General features: G+C 36.8%; 1 long non-coding RNA gene across 1 annotated transcript in view; it reads right to left on the bottom strand.

Moving 5' to 3' along the window:
* The window catches only part of LOC139037069 (uncharacterized), a 293,540-nt gene that overhangs the window by 75,197 nt on the left and 193,592 nt on the right, over positions 1–24,751 (bottom strand). The window contains exon 4 of the long non-coding RNA XR_011489865.1: positions 19,479–19,561. This is a non-coding gene — a long non-coding RNA (uncharacterized lncRNA). The remainder of the gene's footprint in view (positions 1–19,478; positions 19,562–24,751) is intronic.

The raw sequence follows: 24,751 nt of genomic DNA, 5'->3' as shown, positions 1-24,751 counted from the left end.
ATATTTTTACCAATTTGACAGCTTTTGCTACTTCAGATATTCTGCAAGAACTTTGGCTGCCTTAGTAATTTTCAGAGACCTTGAGATATATAATTTAAACTGATTTAAAAGTAGTGCATTCCCCTTTAACTTACTCACACTATGAGTATTATTTTCACTAAGGCTAAACCTACCTAAAATAGGAGAGATGACATGGCTGATAAGGTTAAGATAAAACAAGGATATCTGCAATTCCAATGACAAAGTCCAGATAATTCTCACCAGTCCACTCAAGATGAATTTCTTAAACATTAAGAGATATGCTGGCATTTGTGTTTGTGTCATGTCTGGTGCATCAGTGATTTGATTATTTTTCTTTAAGATGCTAAAACCTCTCAGGTGGCTCAGTGGTAAAGAATCTGCCGGCCAATGCGGGAAACACAAGAGACATGGGTTCAATTCCTGGTTTGGGAAGATCCCCTGGAGGACGAAATGGCAACCCACTCCAGTATTCTTGCCTGGAAAATCCCATGGACAGAGGAGCCTAGAGGGCTACTGTCTATGGGGCTGCAAAAAGTTGGACATGACTGAGCACCACCACCAACTCCAAATACGAAACTGGAAAGAGTAAGATACTTCAAACAGCAATGATACAGTGTGTGTGTGTGATACATGTGTGTATGTGATACACACATGGAAAATCAGAAAATCATTTCCTTGTTTTTAAATAGCACTGTCTCTTGAAAAATTAAATTTACAGATAAGTGTAAAGAAGAGATTTTACATTAAACCATAAAGCTAGTAACAAATGTAAATCAGGAGCTGTAACTGCCTCTTAGATGACAATTTTTTTTTCCTTTCCTTCAGTTCTTAAAATTATCCTGGTTAGCCCCATTTTATACACGAAACTGAGATTCAAAGGTTACATAATGTCATTGTGGAAGGCTGAAAAATCTTTGGGTTGTCTAAGATTTAGGTCCTAATCCCTGCAAGGAAATAGATTACCCCCTGCAACCTCCAGAGGAGTGCAGTCCTGCCAACCCCTTGGATTTGGCCCAGTGAAACTGATTTTGAACCTCAGCTCTGTAAGAGACTGTGTACTGTTCTAAGCCACCAAGAATGTGCTACTTTGTTAGCACAGCCATTGGAAACGAATACAATCATAAACATGTTGAATTCCAGCTTAGAACCAACCTATCCCTCCTTTCTAATATAGCACCTTGTTATGTTGTTTTCTAGAAGAGACTTTAAAGTGGCAAATAGGGAGCAATTAAATAGGTACATTCTTCATTTGAATTTACAGTTTCATGAGACTGTCTTAATTGGTGAAGTGAAGTGAAACTTGCTCAGTTGTGTCCAACTCTTTGTGACCCCCATCGACTATACAATCCATGGAATTCTCCAGGCTAGAATCCTGGAGTGGGAAGCCTTTCCCTTCTCCAGGGGATCTTCCCAACCCAAGGATTGAACCCAGGTCTCCTGCATTACAGGCAGATTCCTTACCAGCTGAGCCACAAGGGAAGTCCAAGAATACTGGAGTGGGAATCCTAACCCTTCTCCAGAGGATTTTCCTGACCCAGGAATTGAACTGGGGTCTCCTGCATTGAAAGCAGATTCTTTACTAACTGAGCTATCAGGAAAGCCCTGTCTTAACTGGTAGATCCGGTTGACTCCTGCATCTAAAATTCAATTATTTACAGCATTTTAAAAGATGGAACTAAGCCTCGGCAAATTATTGACAGTAGTTATTTCCACAGTTTATTTAGCAGGAACTTATAGGCTATAGATCCTTTAATTTGAAAGATAGGCATACTTTCCAACCTAGTCACTTATTCTTGAATTTTTCATGACATAACATTTTGTATACAAAATTTAAATTTAGTGACATACTCATCCCACCAATAATCACTGCTCTGTTGTATTTTGGACTAAGTAAGGAGTTGCAAAGAATGATATCCTTTGTTTATTACCCTGGAAAATACCAGAAAGATAAGAGAAGAAGTTCAAAGACAAAGCTGAAGGAATAAAAGGCACCGAACTAATAAAGTGAATCAGGCAATTTATCAGGTTACTGATTGCAATTTCGGTGCTAAGTCAAAAGCTAGACGATTTCTTTTAGGAGTAATGCCCTTGTTTCTGGGAGAGGGAATGACAACAACTTACAATATAAAAGCAACAGAGAATCTCATACGTGGGAACCTACTTATCAGGCAGATCCAGAAAATGAAGAGTGAAATAGTATTCAAAGCTGAAGAACAGTGATAAGACTGGGGGTTTGAATGGTTGAATGGAGTGGATAGACAGGGAAGGGGTTTGGAATAAAAGGCATAGGACTGAGGAGTAGGGATGAGGAGTCTGAAAATGAGAGCTCCAGAAGGGTAAAAACTGTATCTTACCACTTAAAGAAGAGATATTTCAGTGCCTGTGATGTGCCAAGGACTTGTCAAAGTAAAACTTTAAGCTGAATAGTCAGAAATGGAACAGCATCATGTTTGAATGAGCAGCAGTGATAGGGCTGAGCACAAGTGTGAGGTGGTTAAATCCTTCTGTTTCAGGTCAAATTTCTTCACTGAAATTGAGGTCAATCTGAGTCAGAGTTGATACTTAGGAGCATGATTCTAACGTGAATAGCAAGTTGTACTTCCAAAGGATAGGAACTTGACTGACAGAAATGCTATACTCCTTTACTGTGCCAAGAAACAGTACATTAATTAAAAATTTATTGAATGCATGGTAGTTTAGTTTTATATGTCAAACTATTAGCTCTCCACATAAAAATCAAGGTTTTAATACTTCCTCAAAATCTGTAAAGCTAGGACTTGATGGGTTTTATCTGTCATAAGTCCTGCATGTAGGAATGTACTAAACAAAGAAAAGTAGACTAAGGTAAGGTTGAAGGGATGGGAAGAAGTTCATACGTTATTCTAAGTAAAAACTGGATGCTAATGGATAATTTTAGGTAGCAGAGGTATATTACATGAACACATTATTAAAGATCAATTTGATTATCCAATGTAAAGGGAATGGAAGGTGGAAAGAGGGAAAAGAGAAACCTTTTAGGAGGACACTGCCATATTTTAAATGGAACATGATGATAACTGGGCTGATACGAGTAAAGTTAAAGAGAAAATTTTATGATACATTTTTAAGTTAAGGCAGAAGAATTTGGCACTGACAAGTTACATATATGTGTTTTATGTGAGTATGGTGGTAATCAGGAGAAATTCAGATTAAAATAACTGGGTGGCATGTCTAGGAATTCACTGAGCTGAAAAGGATTAGTGGAGAAACAGGATTATTAACTGATGACCTTGTTAGGTAAGAGGAAAGAGAATCAAGACTATTTTGTGAAATTTATCATGTTTATGAGACATTTTGTAGAAATAGTCAGGTAATCAATTAGACATATAATAAGATGTTCAGTGAGATATTTGGGAAATATCATCCCATATATGGGTACCCACACACCTGATCTGCCTCTTGAGAAACCTGTATGCAGGTCAGGAAGAAACAGTTAGAACTGGACATGGAACAACAGACTGGTTCCAAATAGGACAAGGAGTACATCAAGGCTGCATATTGTCACCCTGCTTATTTAACTTATAGGCAGAATACACCGTGAGAAACGCTGGGCTGGAAGAAGCACAAGCTGGAATCAAGATTGCCGGGAGAAATATCAATAACCTCACATATGCAGATGACACCACCCTTGTGGCAGAAAGTGAAGAAGAACTAAAGAGCCTCTTGATGAAAGTGGAAGAGGAGAGTGAAAAAGTTGGCTTAAAGCTCAACATTCAGAAAACAAAGATCATGGCACCTGGTCCCATCACTTCATGGCAAACAGATGGGGAGACAGTAGAAACAGTGTCAGACTTTATTTTTTGGGGCTCCAAAATCACTGCAGATGGTGACTGTAGCCATGAAATTAAAAGATGCTTACTCCTTTGAAGGAAAGCTATGACCAACCTAGACAGCATATTAAAAAGAAGAGACATTACTTTGCCAGCAAAGGTCTGTCTAGTCAAGGGTATGGTTTTTCCAGTAGTCATGTATGGATGTGAGAGCTGGACTATAAAGAAAGCTAGACATGGAAGAATTGATGCTTTCGAACTGTGGTGTTGGAGAAGACTCTTGAGAGTCCCTTGGACTGCAAGGAGATCCAACCAGTCCATCCTAAAGAGATCAGTCCTGGGTGTTCATTGGAAGGACTGATGTTGAAGCTAAAACTCCAATACTTTGGGCACCTCATGCAAAGAGCTGACTCATTTGAAAAGACCCTGATGTTGGGAAAGATTGAAGGCAGGAGGAGAAGGGGACAACAGGGGATGAGATGGTTGGATGGCATCACTGACTCAATGGAAATGAGTTTGGGTGGACTCTGGGAGTTGGTAATGGACAGGGAGGCCTGATGTGCCACGGTTCTTGGGGTTACAAAGAGTCGGACGTGACTGAACTGAACTGAACTGATATGGCTACCCACTCCTGTATTCTGGCATGGAGAAATCCATGGACTGTATAGCCCATGGGGTCGCAAAGAGTCAGACACAACTGAGCAACTTTCACTTTCACTTTTCATATGGTATATAAAGCCATGTAAATTTTTAAGATCACTAAAAGAGAGGGTATAGTAGAGAAGAAAATAGAGGCCAGCAGGAAATCCTAAAAGACCCCTTTAAAAAGGAGATAGCATATACAGACTAAGAAAGGATGGAAAATAAAATAGGGGAAAAAAAATCAAGAAACGTGAGGCATCATGGAAACCAAAGGAGGGGATATTTTAGGAAGAATTCAGTGGTCAAGTGTAGCACATGGTGCTACACATGGTTGCCCAAGATGAAGACAGACAAATGTTGACTGGAATTGTCCAAAGGAAGGTCCTTAGTCATGTTGACAAGTGACATTTCAATGGAATATAGACTTTCACAAGCCCGAGTGAAACAGGTAAAAGAGTGAATGGTAAATAAAGCACTGTAAGAATGTATGTACAAACATCATTGAAAGGTTTTGCTTTGAAAGGGAATATAGAAACTGAGTGCTTTCTGGAAAAATATGCATCTGTTAAGAAAGAAAATGTACTGATAGAACAAAGTGGGAGGGAAAGTGTATTATTTATCCGAAACTTAAATTTAATTGAGTAACCAAAACCTGTATTTTCTAAATCTGGTATTCTGAGACTGAGGAACCTCTCTGCATCTTGTCCTGTGTCCTTAACAGTAAACATGATGACATCAAAGGGCTGTGAACCCTGGGTGAGGTCACTGCAGGCAATGAAAGACAGATGTTGCTTTGGGGTATAGAGAACGTTTAAACAGAAAGTGCCTACATGGAAATAGACAAATACATTCTTGCTTTTAATGTACAAAATCCTTTCATACAGCAAAAATGCAACAGACACCAATGATGTCATTACTGAGTAGTGCCAAACATCCATTTTATTTTCTCCCTTGTTGTTTGAATTTACGGTTCTAGAAGTTCTCATGATTTAGTGCAGAATTCACATATGCTCATGACAGCTGGGAAATATCTGGCTGTATTAGATAGTCTATTTGTTGTTGTTTAGTGGCTATGTCATATCCAAGTCTTGCGACCCCATGGACTGTAGCCTGCCGAGCTCCTCTGTCCATGGTATTTCCCAGGCAAGAATACTGGAGTCAGTTGTCATTTCCTTCTCCAGGGGATCTTACTGACCCAGGGATCGAACCCATGTCTCCCGCATTGGCAGGTGAATTCTTTACCACTGAGACATCTGGGAAGCCCCAGTATATACTGTAGGTCCATTTGTAATGTGAATAAAGCAAGATACTGATTCATTACATTGATAACCAGATGATCAATGAAAGCTAGAAGTCTAAATAGTTTTCATTATTAAAATTTACTTGGTAAAATCAAATTAATTATACAACAAATGAAGCATATAATTTTAATAAGCTCTATCTACTATATTTTATTCTCAAGTTTCTGAAGCATGGTACTTACCTAGTACCATTCTAGATACATAGGAAGAATGTTAATTTATTACACTAAAGAGCTGCTCTAAGGCCTTAAGGCTTAATTTGCTCCTGTGACCCTAGCTGGGAAAGGCTAAAAGGATATATAGATTTTCATTTTCATTTAATGAGCAAAATAGTGCATTAACCCTAGAAAAGCTTATTCGTAAATCATAAATAAACTTCAACAATCACTAAAATATATAATTGAGATGTCAGGTATTTGCTAATGAATACACTATACTAACTACATTATATTATTATTAATAATGTTATATATTATTATTTAACAATGTTATATATAAAAGTATAACCAGCTTTATAAATTTAAATTATGATTTTAGTCTTTACTCCTTTACAATGATATTTAGCCCTAATTATTTAGCTCTCTGTACATTCATGCCCTTGTGATATATCTTTGCAACTTCTTGCATTAATAATAGTTTACTTTCATATCCCTTAAGGCATGATAACCTTGTGATTTATTTTGGTTAATAGAGTATAGCAGAAGGGATAATTACTAAACAAAAAGTTCATTCTTATATATATGTCCTATAACTAGACCCCTCTGTAGGAGTTAAATGGTAGATATTTTAAAAAGGAAAGAACCTGATTTCAGCTGTTTTATCTTCAGATAATAAGCTTTCTTTTTTTTTCCACTATGTGGTTATCTTTGCTGGACTTTCCTGGTGGTTCAGATGGTAAAGAATCTGCCTGCAATTCAGGAGACCTAGGTTAGATCTCTGGGTCAGGAAGATCTCCTGGAGAAGGAAATGGCAGCCCACTCCAGTATTCTTGCCTGGAGAATTCCATGGGCAGAGGAGCCCAGCAGGCTACAGTTGACGGGGTCACAGAGTCAGACACGACTGACTAAAGAGTACAATAAAAATCTTTGCTATTTCTTTATCACCTACCACAGCTTTCTATCATGCTTCACTCTGAACAGAACATATTCAGAGTTAAAACAGCTTTAACTGCTTTGTCTTAAAAATATTTTACTGTAACTTCTTTTCCATCTAAATTTTTCACTAGAGCTTTTCAAAAAATTGTCAAGTCAGCAATTGAGCTACATGTACTAAAACCGATAAACTTGAGAAACTCTTGATCTGTTATCATGCTATTTTGAGACATATTGACTAAAGCCAGTTACCAAGTAAGATTATTTTTCTTAGTGATGGCACTAAAAATTTTTTTTGGCATTTTCAGGTTATGACCTGACAATTTTTGAGTTAAACAAAGCTTATTCTTTGTTCTATGAAAAAGCCTACTGTTCTATCAAAACATTGCCTAGAAACAGAGTTATGTTTATTTAAAAACATAATTCATAAGTTTATTTTCATTAGTAACACATTTTTTATAGAATGAACTTATCTATATAAAACATAGATATTACTTTCTAATATTTAGTGTTTTTCCATTTAAACATTAATAATTAACATTTTAAAATTATAACAGATGTCTATTAATTTAGAAGTGGGAAATGTTTATGCCACAAGTAAATGTCTAACCTAATTTTACAGTTACTTTGAACATCACTTTGGGTGAAAATGGACAATTGCATTATATGTTTACAGAATTCAAAGCTTAAAATTCAGTGGGGAATCTCAGTTTGCCCTTCAGAAAGGCACTGTGGCAAGATTAAAAGTGAATATTCCATTGATGGTAATGGGAAATAATGCCTTTGCTTTCAAAAAGTGTATGAATGTCTGAGAACCAGAAATTCAAGGATTGCCTATACATGATCAGTTCCTAGACTTAAAACTGCTCCAAAATGAATAAAAGCCATGCAAGATAACTTTGGTAAAGGATTATATTAATAAAATTTCCACAAATCTGAACTTGGTGGTGGTGGGGTTTGTTCAGTAGGGCAAGGGGTCAGGAAGAGGGGTTTTCCTGGCCTGAGTACAACCTTCCACTCCCACTGTGGTCTGAGATGATCCAGGTAATCAGTAAAGAACTCAGATGCACAAAGTTACCTTGGTTCCTAAAGCAAGTGCCTCAATAAGCTTTATTAGGCTTTTTGTGGAAAAAGCTGTGGAAAATTTTCAGAGCAAATATGGAAATGTCCCAAATCAGGTGCCTTGGATATTTTCTTCAACAGAGTCAATTCTTAGTTAGAACTTCTCCATTTTATCCAGTCCTCAATAACAACTAGTTGGATAGATAAACTGTGTAGCTTTTCCTGAAAAGCTGATTTATCATGCTATATTCAAGATCCACCTAAACTGGATACTGATAAAAATAAAATCATAAGGTTCTTTGCAACTAACTGGATTAAGCATTCCAACATTACTTATTATAGATCAATTACATCAATGTTTATATGTATACATAGGTGTATACCTACATAAATATATGTACATATGTATGTACAGTGGACCCTTGAACAGCATGAGGGTTAGGGGTGCTCACAGAGTTGAAAATCCACCCATAACTTGGCCCTGTGCATCCCTGGTTCTGCATCCTAGGATTCAACCAACCATGGATCATGTAGTATTGTAATACATATTTTAAAATGCACATATAAATGGACCCTTGCAGTTCAAACCTGTGTTGTTCAAGCGTTACCTGTATATAGCAATATAAACAGTATATACTAATGCATGTGTATGTATATAAACCTATGTCTATATCACACATATGTATGCATGCATACTATATCGCTTTGAAGTGAAGTGAAGTGAAGCCACTCAGTTGTGTCCGACTCTTTGAGACCCCATGGGCTGTAGCCCACCAGGCTCCTCAGTCCATGGGACTCTCCAGGCAAGAACACTGGAGTGGGTTGCCATTTCCTTCTCCAGGGGATCTTCCCAACCCAGGGATCGAACCCAGGTCTCCCACATTGTAGGCAGACGCTTTACCGTCTGAGCTAATCACTTTATTTGTGTCCAAATCTTATGACACTATGGGCTGTAGCCCACCAGGCTCTTCTGTCCATGGGATTCTCCAGACAAAAATACTGGAGTGGGTTTTCATGGCCTCTTCCAGGGGATCTTCCTGACCCAGGGACTGAACCCAAATCTCTTATGTCTCTTGCTTTGGCAGGCAGGTTCTTTGCTACTAGTGCCACTCAGGAAGCCCAAGTGTTAGTCGCTCAGTCATGTCTGACTCTTTGCAACGCCATGGACTGTAACCACCAGATCCTCTGTCTATGGAATTCTCCAGAAAAGAAAACTGAAGTGGGTAGCCATTCCCTTCTCCAGGGAACCTTCCTGACCCAGGGATCAAACCTGGGTCCCCTGCATTGCAGGCCGATTCTTTACTATCTGAGCCACAAGGGAAGCCCATCACACATATACTCTTTATACACTGGGCTGAATTGCCATTGATACCATTTTCAGTTTTGTAATGCATTTTCATACAGATGAAGCCCTACCTTATGTTGTGGTTCTTTATTTTTTCTAGTGACTGATAAAGTGTAACCTTCTTCTACTTAATACAGAATAATGATTCTCAACTTCCTTTCTCCCTTATCTGATTACAGAGCACATTCCCATCAGTAACATTTCTTGAAAATAATACTGATTCATTAGGGATTGAAACTCACTGTTCACCAGAAGGAGATACTGCAAATCCAAGGGATAGCAATTTACCTTCATTGAGGGTTACAGTCACTTTCCTCGCTCACATTATTATAACCAGTGATGTAGATTTTTGAACTTCAAAAAGTAAAATTAGAATTTATTAGAAGATTCAAAGTATTATGCTAAAAATAACCACTTAATTCAAAGGAAGACAAAGGGGGGGCAATGGAGAAACAAACAAACAAAAAAATCATCGTGCACATAGAAAACAAAACACAAAGAGAGAGATATAAATGCAAACATACTGATAACCATAACAAATGTAAACAGATTAAAATCCAACAAAGGCACAGATTTCAGATTGCATTTCAAAAAAACTAATATTCTACTGTATGTGTCCTACAGGAGACACAATTCAGATTCAAAGACACAAATAGCATGAAAGTAAAGATTAGAAAAATAAATCAAAAGAGTAAGACAAAAAATATTATTAGAGATGAATAGAAATATTTTTAATGTTTAAAGGATTGGTCCACTAGGCAAATAGGACAATTATAAACAAACATCTGCACAGAATCACAGTTCCCAAATACATGAAAACTGATAGAATTGAAAGAAACAGATAAATATAATATTTGGGACTTCACTACCTTACTTTCAATAGTGGATGTATATAACGATAAGGTAGAAGATAATAATGAAACAGAAAACTTGAAGAAAATCAACTAGATCTAACAGACACCTACAGAACACACCATCCAACTGGAGAACATGCATTCTTCTTAATGAGAGATTCTCAAGGATCACAAATTGTGTAAAACTAACTTAAAGTGAAAATATATAAAGTATGTTTTATAATCAGAAAGGAATTAAATTAGAAATCTATAACAAAAAGAAATTTAGAATGTTTATAATATGTGCAAATTAAGTAACATATTCCTAAATAACCAACAGGACAAAGAAAAACTAAGTTACACATTTCTTTGGGGTTACTGGAAAATAAAATCCAACATTCCAAAATTTGTAGGATACAGCTAAAGCAGTGCTCAGAGAAAATTTATAGCAATAAGGATTTATATTAAAAAGAAAGAAGAATTCAAGTCAGTAACTTAAAATAATAAACAATGCATTTGACAACTCTCAGAGGAAATTTCCAAGAGAATAAACAGTGAGCTTGAAGATATGTCAATAAAAACTAACACTGAAACTAAAGGAGAAAGAAAAAAAATGCAGACTGGAACACCCAAGAACTGTTGGACAATTTTAAAAGGTTGTAACTGTATATAGTTGGAATACCAGAAGAGAAAAAAACAGTACAGAGGAGATGAGTATCTGAAGCAGTAACAGCTGAGAACTTTCTAAAATTAGACAGGTACCAACTTACAGGTATGAGCAGCTCAGATAACACAAAAAAGAATAAATACCAAAACCTAATCACACTAAATTGCTATAGATTGAATGTGTTCCTCAAAATTTGTATAATGAAACCCTCATCCTCAGTGTGATGGTATTTGAGCCTTTAGGACCTAGTTATGGTTAAATGAGGGATTAGCAGTCCTGTAAGAAGACACAGCAAAGAGTTTGTTCTACATCCCTCTCCACTAAGATGACACAACTAGAAGGTTGCTGCCTACAAGCCAAGAGAAGTTGTTTCACAATGAAACCTACTTTGCTGTCACCTTAATCTTGAATCACTAGCCTCCAGAATTATGTGGGGAAAAAGCCTGATTTTTAAGGAACTCAGTCTATGGTTTTGTGTTATGGGTAGTTCAAGCAGACCAATATACTATCACCCTTACAACAGTAGAAAACCCAAAACAAAGAGAAAAGTTTGAAAGAAGCCTTTTTCTTGGGGGTAGGAGGGTTGAGGCAGAGTACCTTAACCAAAACTGAAGAAAGATCAGAAGCAAAGATACATATGTTTGTCAGAAATTATGCAAAAAAGAAGACAGCAGATTAGAACATTTACAGTGTTGGGGGGAAAAAACCCACCAACCTAGAATTCTGGATCTAGTACAATTACCATTTTAAAGTGAAAGTGAAGTCGCTCAGTCGTGTCCGACTCTTTGTGACCCCATGAACTGGGGCCTACCAGGCTTCTCCGTCCATGGGATTTTCCAGGCAAGGATACTGGAGTGGGTTGCCATTTCCTTCTCCAGGAGATTTTCCCAACCCAGGGATTGAACCCCAGTCTCCTGCATTGTAAGCAGATGCTTTACCATGTGGGCCACCAGGGAAATTCATTCTAAAGTTAAGGAGAATACAAACATTGTCAGACAAACTAAATCAGAAGCAATTCATTGCAACCAGTTCTTACTTATGAAAAATATTAAAAGATTTTTTTTCAGGTCAGGGGAAAATTATATACATCAGAAATTTAGATCTCCTTAAGGAAATAAATATGCTCAGTTCAGTTCAGTTTAGTCTCTCAGTCGTATCCGACTCTTTGAGACCACATGAATCCTAGCATGACAGGCCTCCCTGTCCATCACCAACAGCCAGAGTTCACTCAAACTCATGTCCATCAGTCGGTGATGCCATCCAGCCATCTCATCCTCTGTCATCCCCTTCTCCTCCTGACCCCAATCCCTCCCAGAATCAGGGTCTTTTCCAATGAGTCAACTCTTTGCATGAGGTGGCCAAAGTACTGGAGTTTCAGCTTCAGCATCAGTCCTTCCAATGAACACCTAGGACTGATCTTCAGGATGGACTGGTTTGATATCCTTGCAGCGCAAGGGACTCTCAAGAGGCCTCCAACACCACAGTACAAAAGCATTAATTCTTCGGCGCTCAGCTTTCTTCACCGTCCAACTCTCATATCCATACATGACCACTGGAAAAACCATGGCATTGACTAGACGGACCTTGGTTGCCAAAGTAATGTCTCTGTTTTTTAATATGCTATCTAGGTTGGTCATAACTTTCCTTCCAAGGAGTAAACGTCTTTTAATTCTATGGCTGCAATCACCATCTGCAGTGATTTTGGAGCCCCCCAAAAATAAAGTCTGACACTGTTTCCACTGTTTCCCCATCTATTTGCCATGAAGTGATGGGACCAGATGCAATGATCTTAGTTTTCTGAATGTTGAGCTTTAAGCCAACTTTTTCACTCTCCTCTTCCACTTTCATCAAAAGACTTTTTAGTTCCTCTTCACTTTCTGCCATAAGGGTGGTGTCATCTGCATATCTGAGGTTATTGATATTTCTCCCAGCAATCTTGATTCCAGCTTGTGCTTCTTCCAGCCCAGTGTTTCTCATGATGTACTCTGCATAGAAGTTAAATAAGCAGGGTGACAATATACAGCCTTGACGTACTCCTTTTCCGATTTGGAACCAGTCTGTTGTTCCATGTCCAGCTCTAACTGTTGCTTCCTGACCTGCATACAGGTTTCTCAAGAGGCAGGTCAGATGGTCTGGTATGCCCATCTCTTTCAGGGTTTTCCACAGTTTATTGTGATCCACACAGTCAAAGGCTTTGGCATAGTCAATAAAGCAGAAATAGATGTTTTTCTGGGACTCTTGCTTTTTCGATGATCCAGCCGATGTTGGCAATTTGATCTCTGGTTTCTCTGCCTTTTCTAAAACTAACTTGAATATCTGGAAGTTCACGGCTCACATATTGCTGAAGCCTGGCTTGGAGAATTTTGAGCATTACTTTACTAGCATGTGAAATGAGTGCAATTGTGCTGTAGTTTGAGGATTCTTTGGCATTGCCTTTCTTTGGGATTGGAATGAAAACTGACCTTTTCCGGTTCTGTGGCCACTGCTGAGTTTTCCAAGTTTGTTGGCATATTGAGTGCAGCACTTTCACAGCATCATCTTTCAGTGTTTGAAATAGCTCAATTGGAATTCCATCACCTCCACTAGCTTTGTTCATAGTGATGCTTTTTAAGGCCCACTTGACTTCACACTCCAGGATGTCTGACTCTAGGTGAGTGATCACACCATCGTGATTATCTGGGTCATGAAGATCATTTTTGTATAGTTCTTCTGTGTATTCCTGCCACCTCTTCTTAATATCTTCTGCTTCTGTTAGGTCCATACAATTTCTGTCCTTTATCGAACCCATCTTTGCATGAAATGTTCCCTTGGTATCTCTAATTTTCTTGAAGAGATCTATAGTCTTTCCCATTCTGTTGTTTTCCTCTATTTCTTTTAGCACTAATCAAAGTCTGTAATAATTTCAGATGAAGCTGACTTCAGGGGAAGGGATGTTATCAGGAATGTGGAGGGCACAATAAAATGATGAATATCTCTCTTTCTTTGGCACAGTTCTACTATCACACCTATCTAAGAAATTTAGCAATAATTCCTTTACATCTAATACCATTTCTTATTGATCATTTCTCAACTGTCTTATAACATTTGCTTAATGTCAGGTTTTTTCAAATTATTACTCAAATTAAGTCCATTGGCTTAGTTATTATGTTTCTGAGGTCTGTTACTCTAGAATGATCTTTCCCCAAGTCCTCCTTATTTTTGTTTTGCAACCTTGACACAATGCAAAAACCAAGTAAACTGTCAAGTGTTACGGACTGCATCAGTGATTTTTCTGTCTCGTTCCTTTGGATGCCATTTAAATTGATGGAGAAACAATTTTTTTCTTATAAATTGGAAGCATTATCTAGAAGACTCCGGTGCAACTTTGGGAATAATGCTTCTAGGTGGTACACAGTATTTGGCTATCTGGCTGTCTTACTTTTAACAGCAGTAAGACTGCTAAGCAGAATTCTGGTGGGAATAGCATTTAACTTATCCTTTGTAAAGCTCCCCATCCATCTTAGATCTAATTGTTTACTCCTTGGTCTGAAACAGTTATTTAATTACAGATTACCAAGTGGAAATTGTTCTAATTTGGCTATTTCTTCCTCATTTATTAACTAAATTTTTCTATAATGAAAACATTTTCATCAATAGCTAGGACTACTGAGTTACAACAAAATGCCATTAATATGATATTAGTAGGGAAGATATTAAATCTTCCATCAATTACCAATTTCAGGGTAAAGAAGTGATGCTCTACATACCTAGGTGGTGACCAATAAAGGTTTTTGTTTGTGTTACTTATTAATTTTAAAATTGATACTATATCTTCTTTTTTAGTATCCTTATTAACTCAATGTTTTAAAATATATATTTCATATATATTAATCAACAGAACCTGATTTTACATTTGTTGCCAAAATCTCCCACCTTTGTTGGAGTTCCTTCATTTTAGTCCCTAAATCCTTTTGATATAACATTATTATACGTTTATTATTTTTTTGCTGTGATGCAGTATCACAGACTCACCTTGAACATTTCCTAGAACAGTCCTGGAGTCGACCAATAATTTAAGACAACTAGTGGCTATAACATTTCAGAATTCATAGTTTTGAGGGCAGAGGTGCCTATTCCTACTGAGTTACTGTTATTTCTAGGTGTTTTTAGTGAACCAAACTAGGAAGGAAGGTTGGATTGACAGACAAATATACAGCATTTTTAAAGACAAAGCAAGACTCATAAAAAGGTCACACAGCTTCACAGCTTAATCAAGTAACCTAAGTAGAAAATAACTTTGTTAAAGTCATTAAAAATACATATTGTAGTTTTCAAAGAAAAATAAAACACCGATAAAAAGGACACCTTTGAGGTGATCTTGTGTCTATTGTTCACAGGAAACAACATCTTATCTAATGGATTTCAAACTTGCCAGTGTTGATGACAAAGCTAAATCCCAAGTGGAAATGGCTATAGAAAATTTTAGAATTCTAGAACCTGAAACAAAATCATACCATGACCTATTGCCATTAACATTTGGTTTATAGAAGTTCTTTTGTTCTGAATTAATGTCCATTTTAGGATAATGTCCTCCTGATTCCTACATATTCTGATTATAGGACAGACTTTGCTTCTGGCACTTTCTTTAGTGAATATAATTTTAAATAAAAATATTGCCTTTTAATATATTTGACTAAGAGAAAGAATAGTGATTATGTCAATATGATTATATCCACAATCCTTTTGACATTTATTTTTTCTGTTTAAAATTAATGATTTGAAGGGAGGGGATATATATTGATATATATCTCTATATATACCTATGGCTGATTCATGTTGAGGTTTGACAGAAAACAACAAAATCCTGTAAAGCCATTATCCTTTAATAAAAAATAAATTTAAAAAAATTAATGATTTGACATTCCAATATCTAACTTTGTCTGAAGTGTGTTTTAGTTAGCATTAGTTATTTTCTAAGCCATGGTCAGTCCTGTACCTGTACAATAGCACATCTTCAAAGAAAGGACTAGATAATAGCAAGCACTAATAATAGCACAACTTCAAAAAAGAAAGGACTAGTTAATAGCAATGCTTTAAAGAAAAACAGAAAAAGCCATTATTCCCACAGACCAGACCTTCCTAAGCCTTCCAAGGAACAGTGAATATGAGCAGAATAGACTGAAGCACAGAAAGAAAAGACCAGCTTAATTTCTTTAAATTTTCTTATTTTGTAACAGAAATCCATGCTTATTGTGAGTTAAACTCAGCAATATTCTTATTTGATATTTTTCATAATAATAATGACATATATTTATTGAGTACTCAGTGTGTGCCAGGCACAGTGTTCAGTGCTTTCCATATGTGGTCTCATTCAGCTCTCTCAATTCAGGGAACTGATCTTCAAAAAGGTTAAGTAATGGACATTTCTCAGTCATAAGGTCATGATCTGAACCCACCCAATCTGACTATATACACTTGTAAACATTACCCTTCATAATAATGTGCCAAGTTTAAACTGTGGTTTTCCACACCCTCTATATCAGTTTCATAACAAAGGTATACAAATACTTTATTTTTAGAGGACTGCCTTAAATGTTTAAGATATCAATGCCTCTAATCCATTCAGAAAGATCTAGAAAAACTGATCAAATGTGGTCCCAAAGAATGAATATTTCTATCACAGAAGACTGGTGATATTACAGTACAAGGGGTTAGGATTCAGATTAAGAAACTATGTCCTTATAGGTTTTTCTTCCATTTATTTCTGTATCAACTCAGCTCCCAACTCCAGCTTCTGTTATAAAGAAAAAGCCAAGCTGCTCCATCCTCAGACAAATCCTACTTTACCCAGGTGCCAGCTGAGGTGACAAGTAAGGAAGATGGTTAGTGACAATGAGGCAAAAACACTGAGTCTGTCTCACTCGTCCTCTGGCAGGACGAATGGCTAGTGGCTGGTTGCAAATATATTTGACCACTCTGCCTATTTTGGCAAGTATAAATACTCCCATTTACCATGTAAACATGTTTGTTTAAAAATGTATTTTTCATAAAATTATAGTGACTCTGTTGGGAAGGTAACATTGGTATTGAGAAGAGAGATGGGAAATTGAAGATATAAGACATATTGTAGTAAATTACTTTTTATTCAAATTTTTTTTCCTAAGTGGCATTGATATATTTTTTTCAGAATCGATTAAAAAAAGGTACCTTTGGCTTTATACAGACATAAATATAGACATTGATACAGATATGGATCTAGACATGTAAATTGACAGTAAAAGACCACCTAGATTATACATGTTTTAATCCTATACTTTTTTTTTTTTTTTTTTTAATTTTTCTTAGTTGGAAGCTAATTACTTTACATCATTACAGTAGTTTTTATTATACATTGAAATGAATTAGCCATGGATTTACATGTATTCCCCATCCCAGTCCCCCCTCCCACCTCCCTCTCCACCCGATCCCTCTGGGTCTTCCCAGTGCACCAGGCCCGAGCACTTGTCTCATGTACCCAACCTGAGCTGGTTATCCGTTTCACCCTAGATAATACACATGTTTCAATGCTGTTCTCCTGAAACATCCCACCCTTGCCTTCTCCCAGAGTCCACAAGTCTGTTCCATACATCTGAGTCTCTTTTTCTGTTTTGCATATAGGGTTATACACACCAAGGAAACCAGATCTGAAAGAGCCACATGCACCCCAATGTTCATCGCAGCACTGTTTATAATAGCCAGGACATGGAAGCAACCCAGATGCCCATCAGCAGACGAATGGATGAGGAAGCTGTGGTACATATACACCATGGAATACTACTCAGCCATTAAAAAGAATTCATTTGAATCACTTCTAATGAGATGGATGAAACTGGAGCCCATTATACAGAGCGAAGTAAGCCAGAAAGATAAAGACCATTACAGTATACTAACACATATATATGGACTTTAATCCTATACTTTTAATAATAAAATGACTTATCTTTCAGTAGACATGTAGGAAATAAGCCTGGAAGTTATGCATATTTTAGCAGTAGTCAAGCAGTCAAAAACCATCAACCTTTCTTTAGAAAACTTTCTAACAAAGAAGACTGGTGATATCACAGTGCACAAGGTTAGGAATCACTTTAAGAAACTATGTCCTTGTAGGTTTTTCATCCACTTATTTCTGTATCAACTCAGCTCCCTATCCTGGCTTTTGTTGTAAAGAAAAAACCACGTTGCTCCATCTGGAGACAAGTCTACCTTATCGAAGAGTCAGCTGAGGTGCTGAGGAAGGCAGACAGTTACTGACAATGAGGCAAGCACTGTGTCTGTCTCACTTGTGGTCTGGCAGGACCAGTGGCTGGTTGCAAATGTGTTTGAACACTCTGCTTATCTTGGCAAGCATTAATACCCCCCTTTTACCACATAAAAACTTTCATTTAAAAATGCACTTTTTGTAAAATTATGGTGATTCTCCGTGTTGGGAAGTAACATTGGTATTTAGAAGAGAGTTGGGAAAATGAAGATATATAACAAGTTGCAGTTAATATTTATTCAAATTCTTTTTGTAAGCAGTACTGTATTTTTTTAATAATGCATTAAAAATGTACCTTTGGTTTTATATAGACATAAATGTAGACATTGATATAGATACATATTGGATTTAGGCATCTAAATTGATCATAAAACACCACCTAAACTATACATATTTTAATCAGATCATTTTAATAATAAAATGACTTACCTTTTAGTGTAGGAAATTAGCCAGGAAGTTATAGATATTTTAATAGTATTTAAGCAGTCAAAAATTGTCAACCTCTCTTTAGAAAATTTTAAAATAAATCAAGTTTAAGACCTCTAACTGTAATTCTGTTGACCACTGAGTTGTAGCAGCAGTTTTTGTAAATTATGTTCCTCTGAAAGCCCAGAATTAGAACGGATAAAGAAGGTATGGTACATATGTACAATGGAATGTTACTCAGCCATAATAAAAAATGAAATAATACCATTTGCAGCAACATGGATGCGCCTAGAGATCATCATACTAAGTGAAATAAGTTAGAAGACAATTATCATATGATATCACTCATATGTAGAATCTAATTTTAAAAAATGACACAAATGAACTTATTTACAAAACAGAAACAGGCTTAAAGATAGAGAAAACAAATTTATGGTTATGAAAGTGGAAACATGGGGTCAGGGGGTATAAATCAGGAGCTTAGGATTAACATATACACATTAGCATATATAAGATAGATTGCCAACAAGGACCACTGCATAGCACAGGCAACTATACTTAAAATTCTGGTCTTGACTAGGGGAGCTTTGTTAATGGCCCCAGGATGTAAAAGAGATGACACTATCAAAAGGATTGCCTGATGTAAAGAACAGGACTTTGTGAGAGAAGGCGAGGGTGGGATGATTTGAGAGAATAGCACTGAAACATGTATATTACCATACGTGAAACAGATCACCAGTCCAGGTGGGATGCATGAGACAGGGCGCCTCAGGGCTGCTGCACTGGGATGACCCAGAGGGATGGGATGGGAAGGGAGGTGGGAGGGGGCTCAGGATGGGGAACACATCTACATCCATGGCTGATTCATGTCAATGTATGGCAAAACCACTACCATATTGTAAAGCCTCCAATTAAAATAAATTAATTAATTTAAAAATAAATAAATGAATAAATGAAAAGGAGGTGGGGAAGGATTGCCTATAAGAAGTCTCTGGAGTCACATACCTTGGCTGAATACTAGCTTCATTCTTGTTGGCTATTTCACCTTCAACAAGTTATTTAACCTCTCTGTGCCCAAATTTATTTATCTGTTAAAATAAAGATGATAAAATCATTTACTTCACAGAGTTTTTACACAATTACATGTTATTGCATTTTCATGATTTTTGGGTAATTCCTGGCACATAGAAAATGCCATTCCTGCCATATATTGTTTGGCTTATTAGTTAATTATCATTTTATTTATGTTTGTCCCTTTCTGAAAGTATTAATTTATCACATTAGCAAATAATCTCTTGAGTAAAATGCCTATATTTAACAAATAAAAATACAAAACATGCAGTTAAATTTGAATTTCAGATAAACAATGACTTTCAAGTATTGTGCAAGTAGTTAATGCATACCAAGAAATTTTCAAACAACTTTCAACCCGCCAGTAAGTATTTATTCCTGTAGTTTCAGAAAAGACCCAGATTGTTTCTCATTGACCTGGCTTAGGAGATGATCTTGTAAGTGAGTCAGTTACGATGACTAGGGACATGAAGCACTTGTTTTTTTGTTGCTTTGCTTTTGTCCACGATCGAGTCATCCTATGGTCAGTCCCACATGCAAGTCACAAAATGAGGTAAAAAGTGATATCTCCAACCAGGTCAAAAGGAGAAACCATGGACCCCTGCTAAAACTACTTAAAACAGAAACAATCTTGCTCTGAAGGTGGAAAATCTATTAGGAATATAACCCAGAAGCTATCAAGAGAGAAATATGCAGATAATGAACAAAACAACATAAAACAAAGCAGAGCTAAGAGACGAGAGGGACAAAGGTAAGATTACGTTCACAAAAATGCTTGGTCCTACAAGCCAGCTGACCCGATTTGATATACAGCTGGCCTTTTCATTTGCAGGAACCATTAAACTTTCTATTCAGCTAACACCAATTTTCATTAGATCCTTCACACATAAAGCAGAAAGATTCTTAGCTAATGAAGCAAGTAAAGGTCATCTGCAAGACTTGAAAACCAGAGAATAATCCAGGCCAGAAAACTGAGAATATTAGTTATTCTTAATATCAGTCCCAGCACATGATTAACATTTAATAAATAACGATCATTGTTAACAGCACAATTATTACTTAGTAAATGTCTAAGGAATAAAACTAATGTAACGAATTTGATATGTGAGATCAAGTTGCAAACATACAGACTATCTGTAAAAGGGCACATAAAGCAACTCTTTAGGTTTTTCTCTTACAGTCGACACACTTATTTTCTCAAAGAATCATCATAAATATTCTACAACAGCACATAGCCCTTAGAAACATTCTGACAGGCTGAATTAGACAAGTGGAGACTTTAGCTCCCTGGAAATACAGATACTTAAAAGAATAAGTGGATACAAATTTCTGGAGCAATTTGAGTTTGTTTTGTCAAATTTTCAATGTTTGCAAAATCGTTTGAGGCATCAGATGACCTGGAACACAGATTTTTCTTTTTCCTGTCATTTGATTGGTGCCATTAGAGTACTGAAGGATAGCTGCATATCTGTTGTAATCCTCTCATACATCTCTAGTGATTTTTTAATAATAGAAGGAATGGGTTTTTGGTGGTTGATACCATTCTGATCAATATCACACTTGCTCTGACCTTATTCAATAAGAAAATAATGGGACATTGTATAGATCTTCATGAGTTATAGATTTCTACAAGTCTGAGGCCAGATGACCATAGGTCTAAACTCAACTCTACTGCTTAATGTTTGAATATCTTGGGCAAGTTACTTTACCTTTCCAGAACTCAATTATCTTATATGAAAACAGACTCTCCTAACACGACCTACTTCTTAAGGTTGTTGTGAGGATTAAATAAATTAACACATCAGAAGCAGTATGTTAAGTACAAGCTATTATGATTATGGATACTGTTCACTGATCCAACTCTGTAATCTTCTGAAAGAGTTATTAGCACATTAATTATTTATTACTATGCCCTGTAACTTGGTGAAATCAGGTTCAGAGAAAATAAAGTGACCAGCCAAGATCACATAGCTCTGAGGAGCAAGTCTGAGTCTCAGCCTTGGGCCTGATTATCTGGAAGTGATGTGAAGAAACAGGAGATATTTTTTGTGCAGATGCTGAATTATTTTTTCGGCATTTTCAGAATTCATGGTCAGTTTCCCCAGGAATGTAGCACAATATAAAGTGCTTGGTTTTAAATTCAGGATAAGTTTCATGGACAGAGGAGCCTGGTAGGCTACAGTCCATGGGGTTGCACAAGAGTCACACACAACTTAATGTTAAACACCGTTTACAAGAGTAATATCCATTTGCATAAATCTATTTTTCTTTTCTTGAAAGCAATTAGTCAAAGCACATATTTTTAATTGCTCTCCATTTCTTGGTGACCGAAGTTAGATTTTCTTTAAAAAAAAAAAAATCTCAGTTCCTCTAAGCTTGAGTTTTGAGATATAAGCTGTTTTTTTTTAGTTCTTCTTTTTATTTTTGGTTTCTTTTGTTTGTTGTTGTTTTACAGTGGTAGTTGTTGAGCTGGAGTTTTAATCTCCTACTAATAATAATTCAAACTGACCTAGATAAAAGTTTTCTCTGCAGGTAGGCATACTGGCCGGCAGTAATTAGAGACCTGCTGTATTAAGAGCTACTTATATCAAAATATCGGAGAAGGCAATGGCACCCCACTCCAGGACTCTTGCCTGGAAAATCCCATGGACGGAGGAGCCTGGTGGGCTGCAGTCCATGGGGTCGCTAGGAGTCGGACACGGCTGAGCGACTTCACTTTCACTTTTCACTTTCATGCACTGGAGAAGGAAATGGCAACCCACTCCAGTGCTCTTGCCTGGAGAATCCCAGGGATGGGGGAGCCTGGTGGGCTGCCGTCTATGGGGTCGCACAGAGTCAGACACGACTGAAGTGACTTAGCAGCAGCAGCAGCATATCAAAATATGGTTTACTGTACTTTTCAGATAAGGGTTTCTCTTTAGTCTTTGATGAGGTAGCAATGACCACATCATATCCAAAATTCAACAGCTTACATATGGAATTTGCAATGTGAGAATATACATACTTGCACAAATTTTATGCCTGGATTTAGATTCTTTATAACCAGGTAGCAAATTCTCAGGCAGCATTTATCCAGTGGCAAGTAAAGATACAACACAGACCCACTGCACAAAGAAACTGCCAACATGATTTTTTTACCCTGTTCCATTAGTTGGTCAATAGGGAGATAAATATCTTTAGCCCTATAAAATAAACTCTAAAAAAGAAGATATTAATGTATGTGATCTAATTATTTTCTTCAATGGTAGATTAATAGTATACTATTGAACTTGTTAATAACTCTTCAGTAAATAACTGCTATCTGCAATTAACTCTTCTGTTTTCTTTCTAGTTGATAAGTAGGGTGTTGGACCACATAGTAGCCGCAATAATTCCATTTACTGACTTTTGAAAGTTTTTTTTAATTGCTTGAAATGTATGAAATAAAAACTTATGATTGAGTCAAAAAAAGGCTGACAGCATACTTCCATTAAGAAGATACATATATTTATAGTAAGTAGTAAAAAAAATATATATTTAATATTGCTCATATGAGTTTAAAAATTAGTGTTTTTTATTTCCTTTTTGCAAGATATACATTGATCCCAAAGTGCAATTTTAATTTTTGGTTTTGGCCATACCACTTGGCTTGCAGGATCTTAGTTCTTCAATGTAGGAACGAAACCCACACTATCACAGTGAAAGTGCTAACCCCTAACCCTTGGACCACCAGGAAATCCCCCTAATGTGCAATTTTATTCTTATATCATTAGTAAAGAAAAGGTGTGGTCTATAAGACTGTATGCATACATATAAAGTATTTATATTTTTCAAAGAAGATCTGAGTGCAAGTGATGATTATCTTTTTTTAGTAAATATATAATTTTACCATTCTCTGGCTATTATACATTGGGAAATTTAAAATTGTTGTCTATGAATTTCTCTCTTGTGAACAGAGCTTTACAATTACTTGGCATCAGAGGCAAAATGACATGTATAAACAAATGAAAACCATGTGGGATTTACAGGCTGGATCCTAATCTGATTCCCAAATGGATTTACAAAGAATAAACTAAACAGTTTCAGCAACAATTTAAGTGCAAACAGTGTGATAAATGCTCAAAATTCTCCAAGCCAGGCTTCAACAACATGTGAACTGTGAACTTCCAGGTATTCAAGCTAGTTTTAGAAAAGGAAGACGAACCAGACATCAAATTGTCAACATCCGCTGGATCATCGAAAAGGCAAGAGAATTCCAGAAAAACATCTATTTCTGCTTTATTGACTATGCCAATGCCTTTGACTGTGTGGATCACAATAAACTGTGGAAAATTCTGAAAGAGATGGGAATACCAGACCACCTGACCTGCCTCCTGAGAAATCTGTATGCAGGTTAGGAAGCAACAGTTAGAACTGCACATGGAAAAACAGACTTGTTCCAAATTGGGAAAGGAGTACATAAAGGTTGTATATTGTCACCCTGCTTATTTATATTAGCAGAATACATCATGAGAAATGCTGGGCTGGATGAAGCACAAGCTGGAATCAAGATTGCCAGGAGAAATATCAATAACCTCAGATATGCAGATGACACCACCCTTATGGCAGAAAGTGAAGAAGAACTAAAGAGCCTCTTGATGAAAGTAAAAGAGGAGAGTGAAAAGGTTGGCTTAAAGCTCAATATTCAGAAAACAAAGATCATGGCACCTGGTCCCATTACTTTATGGCAAATAGATGGGGAAACAGTGGAAACAGTTTCAGACTTTATTTGTTTGGGCTCCAAAATCACTGCAGATGGTGACTGCAGCCATGCAATTAAAAGACGCTTTTAAGGAAGAAAAGTTATGACCAACCTAGACAGCATATTAAAAAGCAGAGACATTGCCTTGCCAACAAAGGTCCGTGTAGTCAAGGCTATGGTTTTTCCAGTAGTCATGTATGGATGTGAGAGTTGGACTATAAATAAAGCTGAGCACCAAAGAATTGATGCTTTTGAACTGTGATGTTGGAGAAGACTGTTGAGAGTCCCCTGCACTGCAAGGAGATCCAACCAGTCCATCCTAAAGGAAATCAGTCCTGAATATTCTTTGGAAGGACTGATGCTGAAGCTGAAACTCCAACACTTTGGCCACCTGATGTGAAGAGCTGACTCATTTGAAAAGACCCTGATGCTGGAAAAGACTGAAGGTGGGAGGAGAAGGGGACAACAGAGGATGAGATGGTTCGAT

The sequence above is a fragment of the Odocoileus virginianus genome, chromosome 1, assembly GCF_023699985.2.
Source record: "Odocoileus virginianus isolate 20LAN1187 ecotype Illinois chromosome 1, Ovbor_1.2, whole genome shotgun sequence".
NCBI lineage: Eukaryota > Metazoa > Chordata > Mammalia > Artiodactyla > Cervidae > Odocoileus > Odocoileus virginianus.
This window is presented reverse-complemented; position numbering and strand designations above follow the sequence as displayed.